Source organism: Lactuca serriola, chromosome 8 (assembly GCF_051521515.1).
Source record: "Lactuca serriola cultivar US96UC23 chromosome 8, Lser_US96UC23_V15, whole genome shotgun sequence".
In the NCBI taxonomy this organism is placed as follows: Eukaryota; Viridiplantae; Streptophyta; class Magnoliopsida; order Asterales; family Asteraceae; genus Lactuca; species Lactuca serriola.
Window position 1 is genome coordinate 210,722,208 of NC_136415.1, and position 21,909 is coordinate 210,744,116.

General features: G+C 40.5%; 1 pseudogene; it reads left to right on the forward strand.

Annotated features, from left to right (window-relative positions):
• LOC145067832 (putative protein phosphatase 2C 4) overlaps positions 1 to 21,583 on the forward strand; it is a 58,998-nt pseudogene extending 37,415 nt beyond the window's left edge.
• Positions 21,584 to 21,909: the final 326 nt, after the last annotated feature.

Sequence of the window (21,909 nt, forward strand, 5' to 3'; positions counted from 1 at the left end):
ACAACCTTTATAAGGATGGAGTTTTTGAAGGCAAATGAGCTTGATACATTTGATATATGTGAATCCTATTTATATGGGAAAATGATTCACAAATGTCTTTATCTATTAGTAGTTAAAGAATAAAATGCTTGACAAAGAATTATACATAAGTGATGTATTTAATCCTTTTTCAATCCATGAACAGAAATGGTCATAGAAGTTTATTCAATTTCACTGACGACTTTTATTCGTTATGGTGGAAAATTTTAATTTGCTCAAATTGTTTCATAGTGAAGATTGAAATATAACTTAATGAGATCATGATTAAAATTTCATTGTGATAAAGAAAATGAGCTTTTTCAAATGAGTCTTCTTGGAACATCTTAAGCGTTGTGGAATCGATTTACAAGTCATTCCGACAAAAACACTCACTCGTCATTACTATGGCTCTTGTGGCACAGGATCACCTGGTCACTTGGATCTATCTTTTGATGTTTGAGGCCGCCATCGTATTATCTAGTGGGATAGGGGCACTTGACCACTAGTTGAATGTCGATAGTACAAGTTTTTGAGGAGTATAAAACATAGGCCTTTTATACGATGTTTTAAAGAACTATTTACTTTATAGATTTTTTGGAATTATGCTTACTCCAACAAATATATATATATATATATATATATATATATATATATATATATATATATATATATATATATATATATATATATATATGACAAAATTGCAAAAATGGTCCCTGTGGTATGCAAATTTTTGGGGTTGTAGTCCAAACCCGAAGTTTTTTGGATCGATGGTCCTTTTGGAGTGATTTGTATGTGTTTTTGTCCCTGGACTTAACTCCCGTTAAATAGGATCTGTTACGCCCCCTCATGTGCCTCACACGTGAGGGTAAATTCGTCATTTCATATGTAAGGGACCATTTTTGCATAAATCGTTTTTTGTCCCCACTGTCTACGCTCTTCTTCCCCAATGTTCCCCAACGTCTGTTTTTTCTACCCTTCTTCTTCTTGAACTCTGCTACAACAACAATGGTTCTATAAGCCAAAAATAGGCTTCCTTTCGGGGCCAATTGAGCATGCCTTCTTATCGGGTCCTCTTTTTTCGGGTCCTCTCGAAAAGGGTAGTCACGAGCAGTTCCAAAGAAGCTATTCTCAGGGAGGGCTTGCCTATAAATGTAGATCAATAAAAAGGACGTTGATTCGTGTCATCTAGAGAGTGATTTCAAAGACCTTTGTAACCCGTGGGCAAAACTCGATTGTTGCCCCGATTAATAAAAACATGGGTTTTCTAAAGGTTCTAGATTGGATTGTTGGGGCTTCGGAGAAAACCAATGAATTGAATATTATCAATGTTAATTTGAGCAGTGAAGGTAGTTTTCTTGAAGATTACGAGTTCATAAATCAGAGCCAGAATCTTCAATGGGCGCAAGGGAAATCTAGGGAAGATCGAGTACACGTCGTCATTTCGGAGGAATACAGGTGGGTTTTTGTTGGGATTTATGATGGATTTAATGGTCCTGATGCACCTAATTATCTGTTATCAAATATGTACCCAGTTGTTCATAAGGAATTGAAAGGTTTGTTGTGGGACTATGAACTTGATTCCATGAATGTAACTCCTCAGGGCAACAACCATTAGATGATACCAAATCCTAGGTCGAAAATCAACCTCAACAAAATAACCATCAAAGATATGTCGATCAGCAAGAGAGTTACCCCAATGCAACCGAGGATTTTGAGAAAAGAAGAAACAAGAGTTCAAGAGTTAGGAGCCAAGGGGCTTCAAAGAAATGGGAAGATAACCACCGGAGATGGAAGTGTGAATTCGACAGGTAGAGATTAGAATTGGATCGAAGACTAAAAGAGCAACTGAATTCCAATGGGTCAAATTCAAATTAACCATTCAGATAAAAGCTCTATCTCAGGGATTAAAGAACACAGAAGACACATATTTTCATATTGCAGACCAAATGCTCGCTGAAAATCTTGAACTAGCTCTAGTGGGTTCATGTCTTCTGGTTGATGAGTTGAAAAACTCTTTGATCGATTAGATCTTAAATAGGTTGATCAAAATAATTCAAACAAAAATATCAAACAAGAGAATGAATCAAAATATGCTGAATGATTCAATAGATTCACGCCTCAGCAGAGCTCGATAATGAACTCCCGCTGTAGAGGCTTTCTAGGGTTACAATCGATAAAAAAAATATTCTGTGAATAATCGACTCTGAAAACTTACGTACCGAGATGCATGCAAGCATCTATAAATACTAAACCCTAATAATAAAATCACGGATGGACAGGCCCAATCCGGATACAAAATTTGGACTATGGACCGAGCCCAAGACGCAACACCTAACGGACCCTACAATCTCCCCCTTTGCATCAATTGGAGCGAGACTCTACTTAGGCTTGCTGGGTCCTGCTGTAGGAAATTTCTTCGTGGTATTGAACAGATGAGGAATGATGGCAAGAATGGTCTGTCTGAAATGAATGTACCACTGGATCATATCATCAAAATACTTCTTGTCATCTTCAGAATTCTGCTTGCACCGATTAATGATCCCCAAAACATGCTCCAAGCACGAAGTGGTATAAAGATGCTTGTCTGCCAAGGCGAACAAGCATTTTTGGCCTTCATTCCTGGTGAACATGACTGAGTTCCGCTTTGGATCGATTCTCCACATCTGCATCATATTCAAATCACTTGTAGAACCAACTGGAGAGATGGTGGGCTTCTTCTTGAAGACACTTGCAATCTCCTGATCCATCTTGGCAACCTCCATGATGTAGCAAACCAACATCCTCTTGAAGTGATCTATGATCGGCCCATATTCAGCTTCATTGATGAGGAGGATGTTATGCAAAATGATCCAATCATGTGGATTCAGGTTAGGAAGATCACCGAGTGAAATGGCATGTTCGGTTTTAGCTGACCCCCTTAAAACTTTGAATCTGACATTTGTAAAGTTACCTTCCCGAAAGGGTTTGAGGACCCGAACATTGATGATCTTTTGCGCACTCCACGTCTGATACTGAGGCTGAGCAGACCTCAGATAGAATTCAACAAGCTCCCTATCGACCTTCGGGTGAGGATGAGGTACATCAGCAACGTGGGAAAATGCATGGAATATGAAGGCCTTTCGGGTCAAAGGCATGTCGAACTGAGAGTCAACAGAATTAAACCTGTCCAAGGAAATCACCGGTTCAAGCCAGAGGATACGGGGAGTATCGATAGCTTCTTTGATAACCTTCTCGAGAGTCCATGGAGGGAATAGGGTTTTACGACTTTCAAGGAGATCATGAGCCTCCTTCATCTTCCTTTCGTTTGCTTCTGCCTCTCTATCCATTCGAGCACTCATGTTTGAATCTTTATCCCTAGACTGTTTCTTCAAGAGATCAACAATGGTCTCTTTGTCATCATCACCATCACTGTCAACAATAGCCTTTTTCCCTTTATCTTGAGCACCCGAACCCGAAGCCTGACCAATTGTTGGAGGTTCGGTTGCTTTAGTTGCAGCTGATGTAGAAGTAGGAGGCGGTTGAGATTGATTTTCGCCCTTTGAAACTCCTTCTCCCCCTTGTTTTGGATGGGCCACGAACTCAGGAAGCCCATCAATTTTGCTGAGCAGGGAAAGGGCAGGAGCAAGCTTCTCAGCAAGAGTTTGCCTTACTGAATAGTTGAGGATAGGGTTGTGTGCTTCAATAATGTTGGAGAGGGTGCCGTGAACATCCGACACACAAGTTGAAATGACCGCTCGCTCAGATCGAAGAGACGCAACCTCCTTTTCTTATTGGGAAAGCTGAAGACTCTTGACCTTTAGAGCAGTGGTTTTATGAGCAAGCGCATCCATCATTGAGTTCTCCAAAGCGAGATCTTCTTGGAGCTTGGTCAATCGCTCCTCAACAGTCGCCTGGAAAGATTTATGGTCAGATACAAGGGACTGACGAATACCGGCAAAGAATTGTTGTTCTGATGCGAATGAAGTAGCCAGCTTCTCGACAACGGAATCGACCTTCGCTGCATTAGAGTCACCTGCTCCCTGTAAAGACTGTAAAAGACTGTTAGCATCATGAAATAGTTTTTCGACTTTTTCGGTCGCATCAGCACAGGCCTTTGTAGATGCTTCTATAACAGCAGTGACAGAGTTGATAGAAGCTTCATGTGCCTTGGTGAAAGAATCAACTAGGCCCTGAATGGAAGCCTCTGAGATATTGGACCGAGAGGAGGAGAAGGAAGCGATGAGACTATCAATTTTCTCATGAAGTTCCTTGATGTGCTTTTTGGTGACAGGAGCATCATCGTCATCATCACTTTGAACCTGGTAGGGAATGTAGTAGACAGAATCGAAGGTCATGTCATCCCCTCCAAGAAAAGTCTCGGTATCTGCTGAGTGATTTGGAGATGAAGGCGAAGGTGGAGGTTCGGTTGAGGTAGTAGGTTCGGGTTTGGAAGTAGGTTTGGTTGCAGGTGTGTGTTTAGGTGCTGAAGTGTGAGCCCCCGTATCAGATACGTTGGTTCGAACTCCAGTGGTTGTTGTTGTTGTAGCGTCTGAGAAAATGGGAGGTGGTACAGGAATAGAAGTGGGTGGAATATGAGTAGTGGAGGTTATGGGGGGAATGGAAATAGAGATAGAGATTGGGGGAGGAGAAACAGGTTTGGTTGAAATTGGTACCTCAGGTGAAGGCGAGTGAGGATGAGTGTCACCACGAAACGACTCCTCTGAGTCTGAACCCTCATCCTCTGATTCACTGGAGGAAGAGGCAAGAATGAGTTTTCGCTTGGGCTGGGTTTTCCTCTTCTTTGGTGGAGGTGATTTGGCTGCCTTCGTGGGTTTTCTCTTTTTAGGAGAAGGGCCTTTCGCCCCTTTGACCACCTTCTTGTCTTTCCCTTTTTCTCGTTTCTTGCCCCTGGGAGAAGGCTTGTCAGTGTCATGGATTGACTGAATCATCTCTGGAGTGAGCTCTCTGGGACCCGAAGGAAGAAACTCCTTGTAGGTCTTGATGATGCGACTCTCCCCTGATACACTTGCATACGTTGATTCTAGAATAGAACCAACAACCTGAAACTTGGAAGGATCCGTCACAATGATCTTCGTAGTGTGGAAGATGCCGATAGATGAGAGTGGAGATGTAGCCACAATCGGGACATGATACTTGTCCATTGCCCATTTGGTGATGAGCGTCCAGAACCTTGCATATGAAGTTTCAGAATGGCGAGAAGTAGAGGCAAGACTTTGGATTAACTGCTGCCATAAAACTGAGCCATAGTCGAGGTTAACACTAGTGTACAACCCATAGAGAATCGTCATGAACAGACGACTAGCCCCATCAGAACCTGCGCTCCTCTCCGATAGACCCTTGAACAAGATTGTGAAAAAGCCATTCCACTGAGGAGGAAGACACGATTTCTTGAACTTCGTGACGGTGGTCAAGATTTCAGTGTAACCCATGTTGTAAAACATGGAGAACAACTGTCCCACAGAAATCGACTCAGGGTTAACCCTCGACTCATCAGGTTCAAACCCTAGAAGCGAGCAGAATCGCTGTTTTGAGATGGAGGTTTTGGTATCAAGAATGTCGAACAAAATGCGATCAACAGACTTGTCGTAGTGGGCAGTAGAGAAAATCTGGGATAAACACTCCATAGGTACGATTTCGACCTTGGTCAGTGCGAGAACTAGTGGAGAGTGTTTAAGGAACTCCAGTATAGGGTACATGAAGGCATCGTACGAAGATGGGTTGAGATCAATGACCAAGCTTTGCTGGGGTCGGATAGGGAGAATGTGGGAGGTTTCATGAACATAGGAGGAATCCGCCATTGTTGAGTGCTTCGATGAAGGAGATGAACAATGGTAGAAAAACGTCTTTGTGATCTATTGAACAAGTAGGTTTGGACAATATTTTAGTGACTTGTTGAAAATGCTTGGTGTGAAATCTCAAGAAATGTTATGGTATGTAACAATTTCGTAAGAATCACGCAAAGGGAAAATAGAGATTTCATGGTACAACCACTTGAGTGGATTCGTTAATTCATAAGTGGAAGCTAGAGCAAATTTAATTGTTCACCGTCAATGCATAGTGGGTATTGAATTGTGGGTTTCATTTAGCACGTAGTGACATGAAGCTAAGATCACAAACACAGAGATTGTGTAACCATAAACCTCAGTGGTAATTTATGAGAGTCTCAAGGGTTACTTGTATGAAGTGAATATGATGGATAAAAAAATATTTGAGGTGGTGTAAGAAAACTAAAATACCTCTACTATAAAAATAGTGACCAAGCAGAAAACTCTTAACTCATGTGAGGAAAGAGTATGGTAGCTCATGATTAGAGTAAATGTCGCAGCCTAATTGGGAAGACAAGGTTTGTATATACCGAGTCAATAAGGATTTATTCAAAATCAGTTGAGGCTTTGGACAACATGCAACAGCATGCTTCTAGGGACACTTAGCTAGTAAAAAGTGTGAGAATGATATCTGGCCCATCGATATTCCATAAACTGTTAACATAAACAGAAGTAGAGACAAAAAAAATATATTTTTGGAATTTTTGATACTTTTTGTAAAGAGAAAAACAAAACAAACCAAACTGAAAAAAATTTTTGAACCGAACCCGAAATAGACCGAACGCTTGGTTCATTTCGGTTTTTTAAAAAAATATTTTTGGAATTTTTGGAAAACAATTATACAAAAGTATACAACCAAAGATATTACCTTTTTGAGATAAGCGAAAATAAGTATAGTGGGACCGAACCCGAAATAGACCGAGTGTTCGGTTCATTTCGGTTCCCATGTGAACCGAGCCCGAAATAGACCGAGCGTTCGGTTCATTTCGCTTCCAACTTTTAGTTTTGAGAAGGTGTTTTTGGTACTGACTCTGGTTCCATCATACCTAGGCCTTGTAGGATTTTATTGAAACTTGCTTCAGGAAGGGCTTTGGTGAAGATGTCGGCCAGTTGATCATTGGTTCAAACAAAGTGAATTTCTACGTTTCCTTCTTCCACATGATCCTTAATAAAGTGATACCTCAGTGCTATATGCTTTGTCTTAGAATGTTGCACTGGGTTATGACATATCCTAATTGCACTTTATGAGTCGCAATATAGTGGGATATTTTTCATATTGAGTCCATAATCCCGGAGTTGGCTTTGGATCCAAATCACTTGAGATGTGCAGGAGGCAGCGGCAATGTACTCTGCTTCGGCTGTAGACAGAGAAACACATGTTTGTTTCTTAGATTTCCAGCTCACCAATTTCCCGTTGAGGAATTGACAGCCTCCTGTAGTGCTTTTCCGGTCTAGACCACATCCTCCTAGGTCTGCATCTGAGTAGGCTTGAAAGAAGAAACCTGAGTTTGAGGGATACCAGAGACCGAGAGAGGTGGTTCGATTCAAATACCGGAATATATTTTTCACTGCCAACATATGTGGTTCACGAGGATTTGCTTGGAACCCGGCACAATAACACACTGAAAACATTATATCTGGCTGCTAGCGGTGAGGTACATCAGGGAACCAATCATTTGGCGATATAGAGTTATGTCGACTGCTGGTTTTTCCAAGGATGGTGTGAGCTTGGTACCAAATGCCATAGGAATTTTGACCTTCGAGTCTCCCATCATGCCAAATTTGGCAAGGAGATTCTTCGTATATGCTTCCTGGTTGATAAAGATGCCTTCGGGTCCCTGTCTAATATTTAAACCAAGGAAAAAGTTAATTGGACCCATTGAGCTCATTTCAAATTTAGTCTCCATCAACTTTCTGAATTCAGCTTTTAGGCTAGGATTCGTTGAGCCAAAGATGATATCATCGACATAAATTTGAACGATCATAAGGTGGTTACCTTCCTTTTTACGAAAGAAGGCTGGGTCAACCGAACCTTGTTTGAATTTAGACATCTTTAAAAACTTAGTTAATGCTTCATACCATGCCCTAGGTGCTTGTTTCAGACCATAAACAACCTTATCCAAGATGTAGCAGTAATCAGGATGTTTTTCATTTACAAAACCAGGAGGTTTCTCTACGTACACAGTTTCTTCAAGTTCCCCATTCAGAAAGGCGCACTTCACATCCGTCTAGTAGACCTCGAAATTTTTGTGTGCAACATAGGCAAGAAATATTCGAACGGATTCCAGCCTTGCTACCGGAGCAAATGTTTCTTCGTAATCGATTCCTTCTTCCTGGAAATAACCTTTCACCACTAGCCGAGCCTTATTTCGAATCAAATTTCCCTCCTTGTCCATTTTGTTTCTGAACACCCATTTGAGACCGACAACCGAGGCATCTTTTGGTGTTGGAATGAGTCTCCAGACCTTATTTCTTTCGAACTCATTGAGTTCGTCTTGCATTGCCTGAACCCAATCAGAATGATCGAGAGCAGTATTGACGGTCTTTGGCTCTATTTTGGAGATGAAAGAATTAAACATGCAGAATTCTACTTTGGAGAATAAAGCAGTTTGCTTCGCCTTCAGTTGAGATCAAGTCATAACCTTTTCAGATGCATCACCCACTATTTGAGATACAGGATGATCTCTGGTCCATTTGGTGAGAGGAGCTTAATTTGGATCATAGGATGGATCCAATTCAGCATTAACCATTTCTTCCAACTCTAATTGAATGTCATCATCATAGAGCATATCTGAGTTCTCCCCCTCGACAGATGATAAACCAAGAAGTCTTTCTTCGACTGAGCTTTCGGGTTGATCTAGACTTTCGGTTGTCACTGGACTTTCGGGTGCAACCGGGCTTTTGGGTGCAGCAGGGCTTTCGGGTGCTACTGGACTTTCGGGTGCGTTAGGGCTTTCGGGTGCTATCGGACTTTCGGGTGCTACAGGACTTTCGGGTGCGTCAAAGATAGGATTCTCCCCTAGATATGTGAGTCTTGATGATTTGAAGAAAATTGATTCTCCCCCTCGACCGAAGTACCGCTCTGGGGAGGTTCTTTATGAATTGGTTCTTCTTCTCCCATTCGTTTGGCTGCATTTTCGACAATCTTCTTAAGGTGATCAATCTTGTTGTCTGCTGTCGTGGCCTCAGAGTGAGCAGCTTTCTCAGGTTCATCAAACAAATCCATGAACTGGTCAAAGAAGTTGGCGATTGATGCTGTGACTTGACCTGTTTGAGAGAAAATCTCTCCAATTGTTTCTTCAGTAGACTTCATCTTTTTGACGTAATTGTCATCGAACGTCACATAATAGGTTTCTTCAATTCTTTTAGAACGCTTATTCAAAACCCTGTATGCCTTTGAAGTAAGAGAATATCCCAGAAAGATACCTTCATTAGCTTTGACATCAAACTTGTTGCGATGTTCTTTGGAGTTGAAGATGAAGCACCTTGAACCGAATACGTGAAAGAACTTGACATTCGGCTTCCTGTTGTTAATAATCTCATAAGGCGTGAGTGAGAAATGCTTGTTGAGATAAGATCCGTTTTGAGTAAAACATGCTGCAGCAATGGCGTCAGCCCATAAATATAGAGGAAGAGAAGCAAAACTCAGCATGGTTCGGGATGCCTCACACAGTCATCGGTTTTGCCTTTCGACAATTCCGTTCTGTTGAGGTGTATACGGAGTTGAGAAGTTGTGACTGGTGCCTTTTTCTGCTAAAAAATCTTTGAATTCTTTGTTCTTGAATTCCAATCCATTGTCGCTCCTGATGTTTCGAACGACTTTTCTTAGTTGCACTTCGACTTGCTTGATAAAGATCTTCAGTTTGGGAGTCGCCTCAGATGTGTGCTTTACAAAGAAAACCCAAGTAAAACGAGAGAAGTCATCAACAAGCACAAGGATGTACTTGTTACCGCCAATGCTCTCTATTGATGATGGACCACATAAGTCGTTGTGAAGCAACTCAAGTGGTTCAACAACTTTGGTGTTTATGATTGTTGGGTGACTTTGGCGACTTTGTTTCCCCATTTCACATGCAACACATAAGTGTTCACGATCGAACTTGAGCAGTGGAAGTCCCCGAACATGACCACCGGTGACTAGCTTGTTGATGTCTTTGAAGTTGAGATGTGAGAGCCTTCGGTGCCACAACCAACTTTCATCTGAATGAGCTTTGGACAAAAGACATATTGCTGGATTCCCTTTGATTGGTCTACGATTCAGAGGGAACATTTGACCTTTTCGTTCAGACTTGAGAATGACTTTGTTGGATTTCTTCTCTATTATCTCTGAACCTTCGTCATCGAATGAGACTTTGAGACCTGTACCTCCCACTAGTTGAGACACACTGATGAGGTTATGCTGCAACCCCTCTACATACGCCACCTTCCTGATTGTAAAATCTCCATTGGTTATCATCCCATAACCCTTTATCGTTCCATAAGAGTTGTTACCTAACTTGACATTGCCACCATTTTGAAGTGACCGAAACTCCCTTAGCTCTTCCTTCCTTCCTGTCATGTGACGTGAGCAGCCGCTGTCTATGTACCATTCTTTGTCGAACTGCTCGTCACTTATAACCTGCAAAAATTAAGCAGATTTCGGAACCCAAAGTTTCTTGGGTCCTCGTGAGCCTTGTACAGAAACAGGAATAGTAAGAGAAAGATTAACAAGATATGTTCGTTTTATTAAGGTTGTTTCATCTTTCCTTTTAATGGTAAACACTTTGATTTTATTGGAGTTAGATGCAGGTATTTTGGATTCAGGTTCGGGCGTTTGGACTTTAACTTGCTTTCGGTCTTCATTTGCTGAGGAAATCTTCCTTTTTCCTTTCAAATCCTTCGACGATTGTGAGTTTGGTATAGGTCGAGAAGAATGAGAACGAGAAGAATTAGAGGAAAAGAAACTAGGATGAGAATCTTTCCTGACTTGAGGTTCGAAATGACCCTTTCGGTTGTTGTTTGATGATGGACCGAACCTGGACCTTCGGTTACTGTTTGATGATGGACCGAAACTCTTTTTCCGGTTGTTGTGAGTTGCTGGACCGAAGCTGTGTCTTTTACTATAAAAGCTTGATGGGTTGAACTCTAGTCTTTTTCTGTTGTTGTTTGGTGGACCGAAACCAGCCTTTTGGTTGTTGTTACTTTCGAGACCGAACTGTGACAACCGTCAATTTTCAGTCAAGTCAAAGTCAACGAAAGTCAACAAGTCAAACCGATCCACTCATTTTACCGTGAGAACTAGAGCTTAGTGAGGCCTTTAGGCGGCCAAGACACTCCTGATTCGATATGATATAAGACCCTCTACAAGGTCAATTTTCCCTAATTTGTTACATCTTAAGCATCAATGACGTATCAATCAGCCGAATTCTGTGACACCTTTTTGCTCAAACACTCCCATCATGCTGCCATAGGAGCCTGCCTAAAACCCACTCTATTCAAGATGTAAGACTAGAGTAATCTAGCTCCGGAATCGTTCCTGATCTTCTCTCCAAGGTTGGATCATGTTATTCACCAACCAATGGAACTCGGTTTCAAACAACCAACATCAAAAGATCACTACCTAAACTTACTTCTACTCTGTATTAGGACTGCGTCATAGGGATGCAGGTCAAATCTTCGAGAACATGCTCCAATTGGTCATAATAAGGACCTAGCCTGGGTCAACTATAAGGCTCCACTTGGATGCAGAACTACTAAAAATTCATGGGTTACCATATAAAGACTCCTGTTATGAATTATTTTCAGAACGCCCTTAACGACCAAATTACGTTACAAATTGATATAAGATAAAACTTGGTTAGAAACTCACGACGTATAGCCATTCTAAAAACTCATTATCATCTCAGCCTTAAACATTTTGTTGAGAAGTTACTTCATCATAGACTTAGGGGTGCGACCATACCAGCACTAATACACCGGGTCCCATCAAAACTCCCCAGCCAAGCGTGTTTGGACACACATGATTCTAAGATGGGTAAAGCTTGACGCCCGTATGAAACCTACCCCTACCCACTGCTGTAACTCCATTTCAAGAATGTTAGCGGAAATACTAGGAATAGTACAGTAATGTGCAAAAATTTATATGCGTTAATATAAATCGTAAGGATGCACTTAAGATAATCATTTCCACTAACGAAGATGTTTTTCATCGTGAAACAAAGCTATGTTTTCACCAAGAGGCAACCAACCAACTAGCAAGGCGCCAACTCTGCAGATAGACGCTGCTACTTTTCAGGCTGCAGTCACGGCAGCCGTGGTAGCCGTCATGGCACAGTTCAATGCTAACAACGCCAGCAGAAATGGAAGCGGTACTGACAATACAGATAGTGGTAATATTCAGGAACACCAACGGATGTCCGCCAGCGAAAATACCTCAGGTCACAAACCTACGAACAAGAAGAGAAATTTTTGGAACATGAAAGAGCGCCACCAATCTCAAAGATTCACTAAAAGACAACAACCTATGGCCACCCCCACCATTACAACAGCAGTCACGACACATGCCTCGACACTAGCCATGGGGTCTGCCACCCAAACATCGGCCAGACCATATAAGGGGTCACTCCCGAAGTGTAACAAGTGTAATTACCATCACACAGGAGCTTGCCGAATTTTACAATGTGAAAACTGCAACAGGAAAGGGCACACCGCCCGTTTCTGTAGGACCCCGACTCAGTACATCACTTCAACACCCAGTACCAAGGTAATTCCAGTGTGCTTCCTATGTGGCGAAGCGGGACACTTCAAGAGAAACTGTCCAACTAAGAGGAATGACGGGGAAAGCGGAGGAGCATAACAAATGAACCAGCAAGGGTAATAGGGAACCATATTAGGACTTTTGTAATGTTTCCCAACAACAAAAGCGTTTAAGTACCATATGTTTGTAGGGAAATTGTTATGCTTGCTAAAATCACCGTCTTTCTAAAAGTAGTTAAAATACTCTCTCGTTTAAATCGAACCAAATACATTCATATATGATCTTAGGATCATTACCTGTAAGATGTGATGACTTTGTACATACATCGGGGTTAATTATAATCAAAATACTGAAGTCTTGAAATAAATAATTTCATCCCGACTCCTAATCCGTGTCTAGTAGTAAGAACTGAGTGGGGCCACCCACTCGACGATTTCACCAACATCAGATCACATACGACGTTCATATACCATTTGATCATAGGGAGACCTGTCAGGGATCACAGTGTCAAGTATCATTACTGATTATCGAAACACACCCACTGCCAGTGCTAGACACTGTGGTATGAATCATCTACAATAATGATAACATCAAACAAAGTTTATCACCCTAAAAAGAAACACAAGATACTCTATCACTCTAGTGATCTCTTCTTGCGAATACAGCTTAGCTAGTTTTATCTAAAAAGATATTGCTATCGTCATCCAATTTTCATTGATATAGCCCTCATCTTCCCAATTTAACATCTACAAAAGGACCTTTCACCTAACCCCCCCCCCCCCCCGAACATCGAAACTTTCATCTCTCATAAATATCCAGCACGAACCTACGGATCATCTCTCGCTGTGGAACCCCAAGACATGCACCAGAGGAGTGTTATACTTCCCGAAACCTTATCACAAAATCTTACAGGAGACCTTTGGGAATGTCACGCATGTAGCAGACAAGGTCCAAGCACAGAAGCTTGGGAAAGATATGGTATAAGTTCTACCATGAACTTCGGGCCAAGGTTGCCCAGGAGGGCGAGTAAATGTCCTACCATCTAGAAGGCCTAATCGTGTAAACCAAACCCACATGCTTCCTACCGAGCTACAAGAACTCTTAGGTCAAATCTGTCGAACTACTCAAAAATAAAATTGAGGAACCAAGCTTTTCACCCTGGAAAGCTCTGTTGTTATTCTTCAAATAGAAAGGCAAATTTCTCATAGTTCCATTAACTTCAGAGGCCCTGACAATATCTCCACTAGAAACCTTTACTATCTGCCTCACATAAACGAATAGGCCGAACAACCACAAGGAACGAGGTGCCCTTTTGGAAACGGACCTGAGATCTGAATATCACCAGTCGCGAGTATTGGAAAAAGGATGTCCGAGGACAACCCTCCAAATTCGATGCGGACGCTGCAAGTCCGTAGTGATACCCCTCAGATAGGACCAACCCGTTCGCAGTATTCATAGGATGTGCCATTCTTACTAGGATCAGTTCAGCGTTGTCGTTGTAAGTGACTTGGTTATCTACCCTCGTAGTAAGAAAGATTACTAAGTTATTTGTTATGATTTCCTCACTTATACATTCCCCGGTTATATATAACGAATACCTGGTAGATAATAGAATGTGAGAATTCTGACTTAGTTTCTTTTCCTCGTTGGGATGTGAAACTGAAGTAGAATCACACATTTTGCTATCCGCCTAGTATTGGTTATATCATAATGTGTATAAGCTAAGTTTTCATGTATAATAACTCATCTCTTAGTCAGAATCAAAATAATGTAGAGCCGATCTTAGTCATTCACAAACTCCTTGCCTGATTTCAAATTTCGGGACGAAATTCCCTCTAACGGGGGGATGATGTGACAACCGTCAATTTTCAGTCAAGTCAAAGTCAACAAAAGTCAACAAGTCAAACCGGTCCACTCGTTTTGCCGTGAGTACTAGAGCTTACGTTAAGTAACTCCTAAACAACTCTCTATTCTAACGAGAGACCATAAATCAAAAAGTGCGTACATCTAGATCTCCTTAACCTAAAACTGTGGTACGTGGAGAGCCAAACCAATAAAACAATGTTACATACTCATCGGGAGTATGCAAGATCCTTAAACAAGGCTTAACGGGGTTTACGGACCTTGCAGTGCGTAGCCGGACACTCAAAAAGGTCACCAATGAAACCTCTCTCTATCGTTTTCACTCCATCTCCAAGTATGTCAAATCTCTCCCAAATCTCTCTAAGTATGTGAAATCTCTCCCAAATCTCTCTTTGTATGTGAAATCTCTCCAAGTATGTCAAATCTCTCCCAAATCTCTCTAAGTATGTGAAATCTCACCCAAATATCTCTCTGTATGTGAAATCTCTCCAAGTATGTCAAATCTCTCCCAAATCTCCCTAAGTATGTGAAATCTCTCCCAAATCTCTCTTTGTATGAGAAATCTCCCCAAGTATGTCAAATCTCTCCCAAATCTCTCTGAGTATGTGGAATCTCTCTCAAATCTCTCTCCAAATCTCTCCCCAACTTTCTATAATCACTCGGGGCATTCCGACCCCCGAATTTGGCGAAAATAGCCCAAAAACCGAAGTCTACGCGAAAAACGGACTTAAGGAAACGAATCCTCCGAACCGAAAGTACTATTCATGAACCGAACCGAAAGTACTATTCATGAAGGTCCGAACCGAGAGTACTGTTCATGAGCCGAACCGAGACTACTGTTCATCCGAGCCGAACATCGCACAAGAGGAAGAACCGAACCCGAAGGTACTGTTCATTACTGTTCACAACAGTTCCTTCGGTTCTGGCTTCCCTTCGGACCGAACCGCCTGACTTCGCTTCTTTTCGGACCGAGCCTCGGACCAATCCTCGCTTCGCTTCTTCCTTCTGGCTCGCGTCTCTCGCCTCCGAACCGTGCACACACCTGACCGAACTTCGGCCTAGGGACCGAACCTCGGCCTAGGTCCGAAGGGTCTCGCTGGAAAGCTCATTTTTCACCCGGTTTCGCGTAATTTTTCGTTTTAAGCCCGTTTTTAATTGTTTTAACATAGGATTTTCACCCAAAACTTTATTTTAAAAATAAGGCCCCTAAATTAATGATTTAATCATATTTTAAGGATAAAACCTTATCCAAAAGAGAGTAGGTAAAGTACAAAGGTAGAGTGTTGACTTTACCTTATTTTATGACACAAGCAACCACTCCCACACCCACTCTATGACCAGCCACTCCTCCCCACCTTACCTAGGTCACATCAATGTCCTTTCCACTCAATCATCACTCCTTCCCACGTTTTTGAGAGCTGGATATTCATCCTCTCTCCTCATTTCTCTCATTTGCTCTCATTTCACAAGAAGATCAAACTCCTTTCTCTCTCACTTTCTCTCTCTAGAAATTCGAGATTCAAGGGCTGATCTTGAGTTTTTCCTCCACATTTGGTAAGCATAATCCATTTCCTTTATGATTATCTCAATTATTTCCACTCAAATCATGGATATGTTACACAAACTCCATTATATTTGTGTTAGAGCTTCGAATCTTCAAGGGATTCCTCAAGTGTTCTTGGGTTGAACACTTCTCTTCTTCAACACTTATCTACTGAAATCACACAAGGTGAGTTCATATCCCCATATTTTCATGTTTTCTCAAGTTTTTAGGGGGGGAATACAAGTTAAAACACCAAGAACATAACTACACTTTTCTAACAGCCTTCATCAGAAAAGTCAACTCCATTCACGGACTGTTTTCGACAACTTAAACATTTTAGTTTTCAAAACTGTTTTAGGTGTACGTAGTTCCAGTTCTTAGCTTTAAAATGACTACTTGCACATCTCCATATGATTTTTCTACAATTTATGGTGATTTTTACAAAACTTCCTCTCATTTCAAACACCAATCCGGACCAGTCTGTGATTATGGATTTTTTCACCCAAGTTGGAGGTCATTAAAAATCATGATAAAAATTATGAGTAAACTAGACACATTTTGGGAACTCTCAGAATTTACGGATTTAGTTTTCAGCTTCGTATGATTTTTCTATGAATTTTCAAAAACAGTGTAGACAGGTTGAAAATTTGTTAACAGCTTATAACTTTCATAACACTTTGTATTATGTTGAGCAAAGTGTATAACAATAAGTTCCAAATATTGAATGTGTTTCCATGTTAGTTCATCATCATAAACTGAAATATAGTCATTCATGATAAGATTATTCATTCATTTAGAACACGTATATTAAGCCATAATGAGCATAGTTTATGGATTCATAGCATTAAAGCATTCATAAAAGAATTCTTATACATTACAAACGTTTTGGATAAACTATAATAGGTATAGTTTATGTATCATTTACTTCGCAAACTTATTTACCAAAGGTTTTCTATTTAGTTCACGTAAATCTGTTAATGAATAAATTTGTGAGTCATTCCCTTCGGGTTACTTCCAAAGTAACAAATTCAAAAAGTCCTGTAAATTGTAACCAGAGTCTCTTGTAGGGAGAACGTGATAGTTGTGTATAGATCTATATTGGGTTTGACAAACCCACACCAGGGCTGCTCGCTACAGCTAGACCGGCAGGTCTGTGGTGACAAGTGTCATTTAACGGCGACGCCTGAAGAACGTCGTATTACGAGGCCGTCTATGTCAAGTATGGTTATGATAGCTCACATGTGGTATTAACAATCATAAGATTTACGGGTTCTAACTTTAAATTAGCGAGTTATGTCTATTTAGCTCACTGAAATTACTTTAAGTATGGAAAAATACTTATACGCCTTCATATCAAAAAGGGTTTTATGTCGATTTAAAATCACTTTTTACATCCACAATTACATACTTTATTGTATACTTTCGGTCTTGGTATTTAAGACTACACATCATTCATTACGGGATTTTTCTCACATCAGAAAGGGTTTTATGCCGATTTAAAATCACTTTTATATCTTTAAGTATGACAAATAGTTGTTCATTTTCGGTCCTGGTATTTAGGACTACATAACTTTTGTAAGGAAAATATTGGATTTTTCTTGGTATCATACATCTCTTTACAAAGATCGATTTTCAAACTCTTACTGTCAAAAGCTTATGAACTCACCAACCTTTGTGTTGACACTTTTCAAAACTACTTGTATTCTCAGGAATTCAGTGAAACAGGAAATCAACCACGTTTTGAGGATGGGACGATAAATCGTCGAACAATTCATTTTGTTTCATAATGTAATTGATTTGAATTATGTAAACATATACTTTGGTGTAACTTTTTCAATTATATTTATGATGGTTGTATTTACTTTGAGCACTATTATACTTGTTGTTGTGATACTCTACATGAAGTCCTCCACCCCCAGACGTTTCCGCCATCCTTGGTTTGGGGGTGTGACACGAACCTATCCTTCCGGTTTTGTTCTTCCTGTGGCCCGAAAGTCTTCTTCTGGTTCTTTTGAGCTGATGGACCGAAGCTCCTTTTACTCTTATTTTCTTCTCCTTTTGGCTTGGAATTTCTGTCAAAGTGAGTATAGTGGGGATTTTGGGAGCGCCAAAATTGCTTTCGCTCCGAGAGATTTTTCTTGTATCTCAGATTTCTCTGCTGCTTTTAATTTTTCACCTGTTTCAGTTGTCTGTGAATATTTACCTTCTGTTTCGGCTTCTTAGCAACAGGTTCACTTTTCATGGAAGAGGTTTCGCTAGTTGAGGAGACATATTCCACTGGAACCTCTTTTGTTCCGCTGGAACTGGGCACGTCAAAGTTGGTAGGTTTATTCAGTGGTTCTGCCACATATCTACCTTTGGCCTTCCATGATGTTCGCTCCGACAAACCAACTGTTTCATCTGCGTTGTCTATCGGTGCAGACCAGAAAAATTCATCACAGCCATCTGCATTATATTCATTCACTATGGCAGTGAGTTCGGCTGTCTGATGTTCGGTTACTCTTGTGACCTTATAAACCTGATTTGGAGTGGTTCTAACCTTTTGATATACAACGGCCTTTTCTTTAAGGATTGGGGACATGTTTTTGGACAGATGAGCGAACTCCATAGAATTTTCAGAAATTAAATTTTTGTGGTTTTCGGGTTTGCTCCTAATAAACTCAGAACAATCAACCTCATCCTCTATATAGATTTCACTCATGTCATCGTCCTCATTAAGTTCAGATGCATTTTCATAATCAATTTTATTTTCTGAACTTAATTTGGTACTCAATGAGTCAAATTTTTGTGTAGTTTCGGCCCTGAGTTTCAACTTATCATTTTCATCCAAAAGATTCATAAGCATGTCCTTATGGTCTTTGGACTTTATAAAAGATTCAATTTTGTCCAAACCATACATTTAAGTAGGATTTACATCATCTGAAGATACAACACTTTCACAGTTGTATGCTTCGGCATCCATTTCATCCTCCTTTAACTCAAGGAAGGGCAAAATCATGCGATGTATCTTCTGGCCTATTTCACAGTTTAAATGCAGCTGAGTGATGTTAGTATAAAGTCTTTTTGTAGTCAAACAAAAAACATTTCTCTGTTTCAACAACTTAAGATTGTCTCTTTGCAAATAGATATTCTCATCCCTAGACTTAACCAGCTCCAACTCCTTCTGCTCTATCCATATCCTTCGCTCTTCACTCATGGATGATACCCTGCTTATTTTGTTAGTTAGATTAGAATTCGTGACACGTGTTTGAGTTAAACAACTATCTACATTTGAAATTCTTGAATTCAGGTTATTTAATTCCTTTTCATATGATGTTTGTGGAATTTTAAATGAAACAAAAATGGATTGTACCTTCTTGATCAGTTCATCTAGTTCACTGATCTGCACACTGAGAGGCTTCGCTGTAAAGCACACGTCCTCTCGCTCCTTATCCACTTAGTTTCCTCCATCAGTGTTGTATCCTCTCATCTGGCATACATCCGTCACCATCAGACATCTTCCACCAGCATCACTACTCTTCGGCACATAAGCCTTTCCATGAGAAGGCTTTCTCACCTCATCATCTTCTGAGTCGGTTGACCATACCTGTACGCCACCGAACTCATCGTCATCTACTAAATCCTGCACAACAAGAGCATTCATAGAGGGATTAGTATTAGCCTTCTTCTTTTTAATCTCCTCTAGTCTTTTCAGGAGACTCGCTTCTTCATCCTTCTCCTCATCTTTCTCTGTCATCTTTTTCAACACGCAATCTTTTGCGTAGTGATTTTTCCCACCACAGTAAAAACAACTAAACCAGAGTCAGCTTCACCCTTCGCTTCTTTCTTTGATTCTTCCGCCTTCGACTCCTCTTTCACCTTTTCAGAGCTGTAGCTTCCCTTCCAGTTTCGGTTCCTGTTGGTAGGGAACTTCTTCTTGATGAACCTTCTGGGATTTGACACCATCATTGCGTAGTCTTTAGATGTTAAATCATAGTCTCCTAGATTCAAATCTTCTTCTTCTTCTTCTGCTGCATTCTTACCTTTAGACAGAAGAGCCAAAGACCCCAAGTTTGAAACCACGCTCTTCTCTTGTAGCACAATCTTTTCCTGGGATTTCAGAATCCCCACCAGTTTTGCCAAAGAATACGATTTGAACTGCTCATGCACTTTAACCGTTGACACAACTTCCCTTCATTCGGGTCTTAGGCCATTTAAGAAAGTGACTTTCTGTTCGATGAGCTTTTGTTCAATGTCATGTTTAATCATCTTGCTGAGAAGATGATTGAATCGACCAAATGTTTGTGTAACAACTTCCTCTGGCATTTGCTTGAATTCTCCGAATTCAGAGAGAAGTAGGGTCTGAATTGAGTGCTCCAGATCTTCATCTGTGGAGTACAGCTATCGCAGCCGATCCCAGATTTCCTTTGTTGTACCACAAGAACTTACTAAATGAAACATGTCAGATTGAAGAGCGAATCGAATTAATCTCAATGCCTTAATGTTGCATTGGAACTTCTCCTTTTCGTCCTGAGCGACGTCTTTCACATCTTTTAATAGATCATTATACTCCTTTTGAGTTTTAATGATTCTAGAAGTGCTTGAATGAGCGAAAGGGCCAGATGTGATAGCTTCCCATATCAAATACCCATTATCTTCAGATCCAATAACGTAACCTTCAAAGTGGTGCGTCCACACTTCATAGTCTTGAGTGTAGAGGATTGGAATCTTGGTGGTTGATCCGATGCTGTTAGAGATGTTGATGGGATTGGATTGAGAATCGTCCATGCTTGATCATTTAACCTGTTATAAGATCAGACTTTGTAATACGTAATATTAGGGCAAGATGAATAATTAATGAGATACGTCAATTATGGAGTGACGGCTCAATAAATATCAATGAATGCGGAATAAACCCTATTCACTTCTTTCACAGAAGAGATGTGTATGAATTACACAGTCTCCTGCTCTGATACCAGTTGATGAGTTGAAAAACTCTTTGATCGATTAGATATTAAATAGGTTGACCACAATACTTCAAACATAAATATCAAACAAGAGAATGAATCAAAATATGCTGAATGATTCAATAGATTCACACCTCAGCAAAGCTCGATAAAGAACTTCCGTTGTAGAGGATTTCTAGGGTTACAATCGATAAAAAAAAATATTCTGTGAATAATCGACTCTGAAAACTTACGTACCAAGATGCATGCAAGCATCTATAAATACTAAACCCTAATAATAAAATCACGGATGGACAGGCCCAATCCGGATACAAAATTTGGACTATGGACCGAGCCCAAGATGCAACACCTAACGGACACTACACTGGTTATGTTAATGAAAGAAGAAGATGTTTACATGATTAATGTAAGAGATGGTAGAGCAGTTTTAGCTCAAAAACCAGATCCAAATCTCCGGAGACAAGATCTAGAGAGAATTAAAGAGGAAACATAGTATGATCTGGAGGTCAATGCCGATTTAGCCACTACATATCCAACCCTAAACATCTGCCAGCTCATAATGGATCACAATACCTCCATTGAAGAGGTAAAAACTACTACATATTTTCAAATCAATGGTTCTATAAAGTATAAACCATTGTTGTTGTAGTAGAGCTTAAGAAGAAGAAGGGTAGAAAAAAGAGACGTTGGGGAACGTTGGGGAAGAAGAGCGCAGATAGTGGGGCCAAAAAACGGTTTATGCAAAAATGATCCCTTACATATGAAATGACGAATTTACCCTCACGTGTGAGGCACATGAGGGGGCTTAACAAATCCTATTTAACGGGAGTTAAGTCCAGGGACCAAAATCACATACAAACCACTCCAAAAGGACCATGGATCCAAAAAACTCGGGGTTTGGACTAAAACCCAAAAAATTTGCATACCACAGGGACCATTTTTGCAATTTTGTCTATATATATATATATATATATA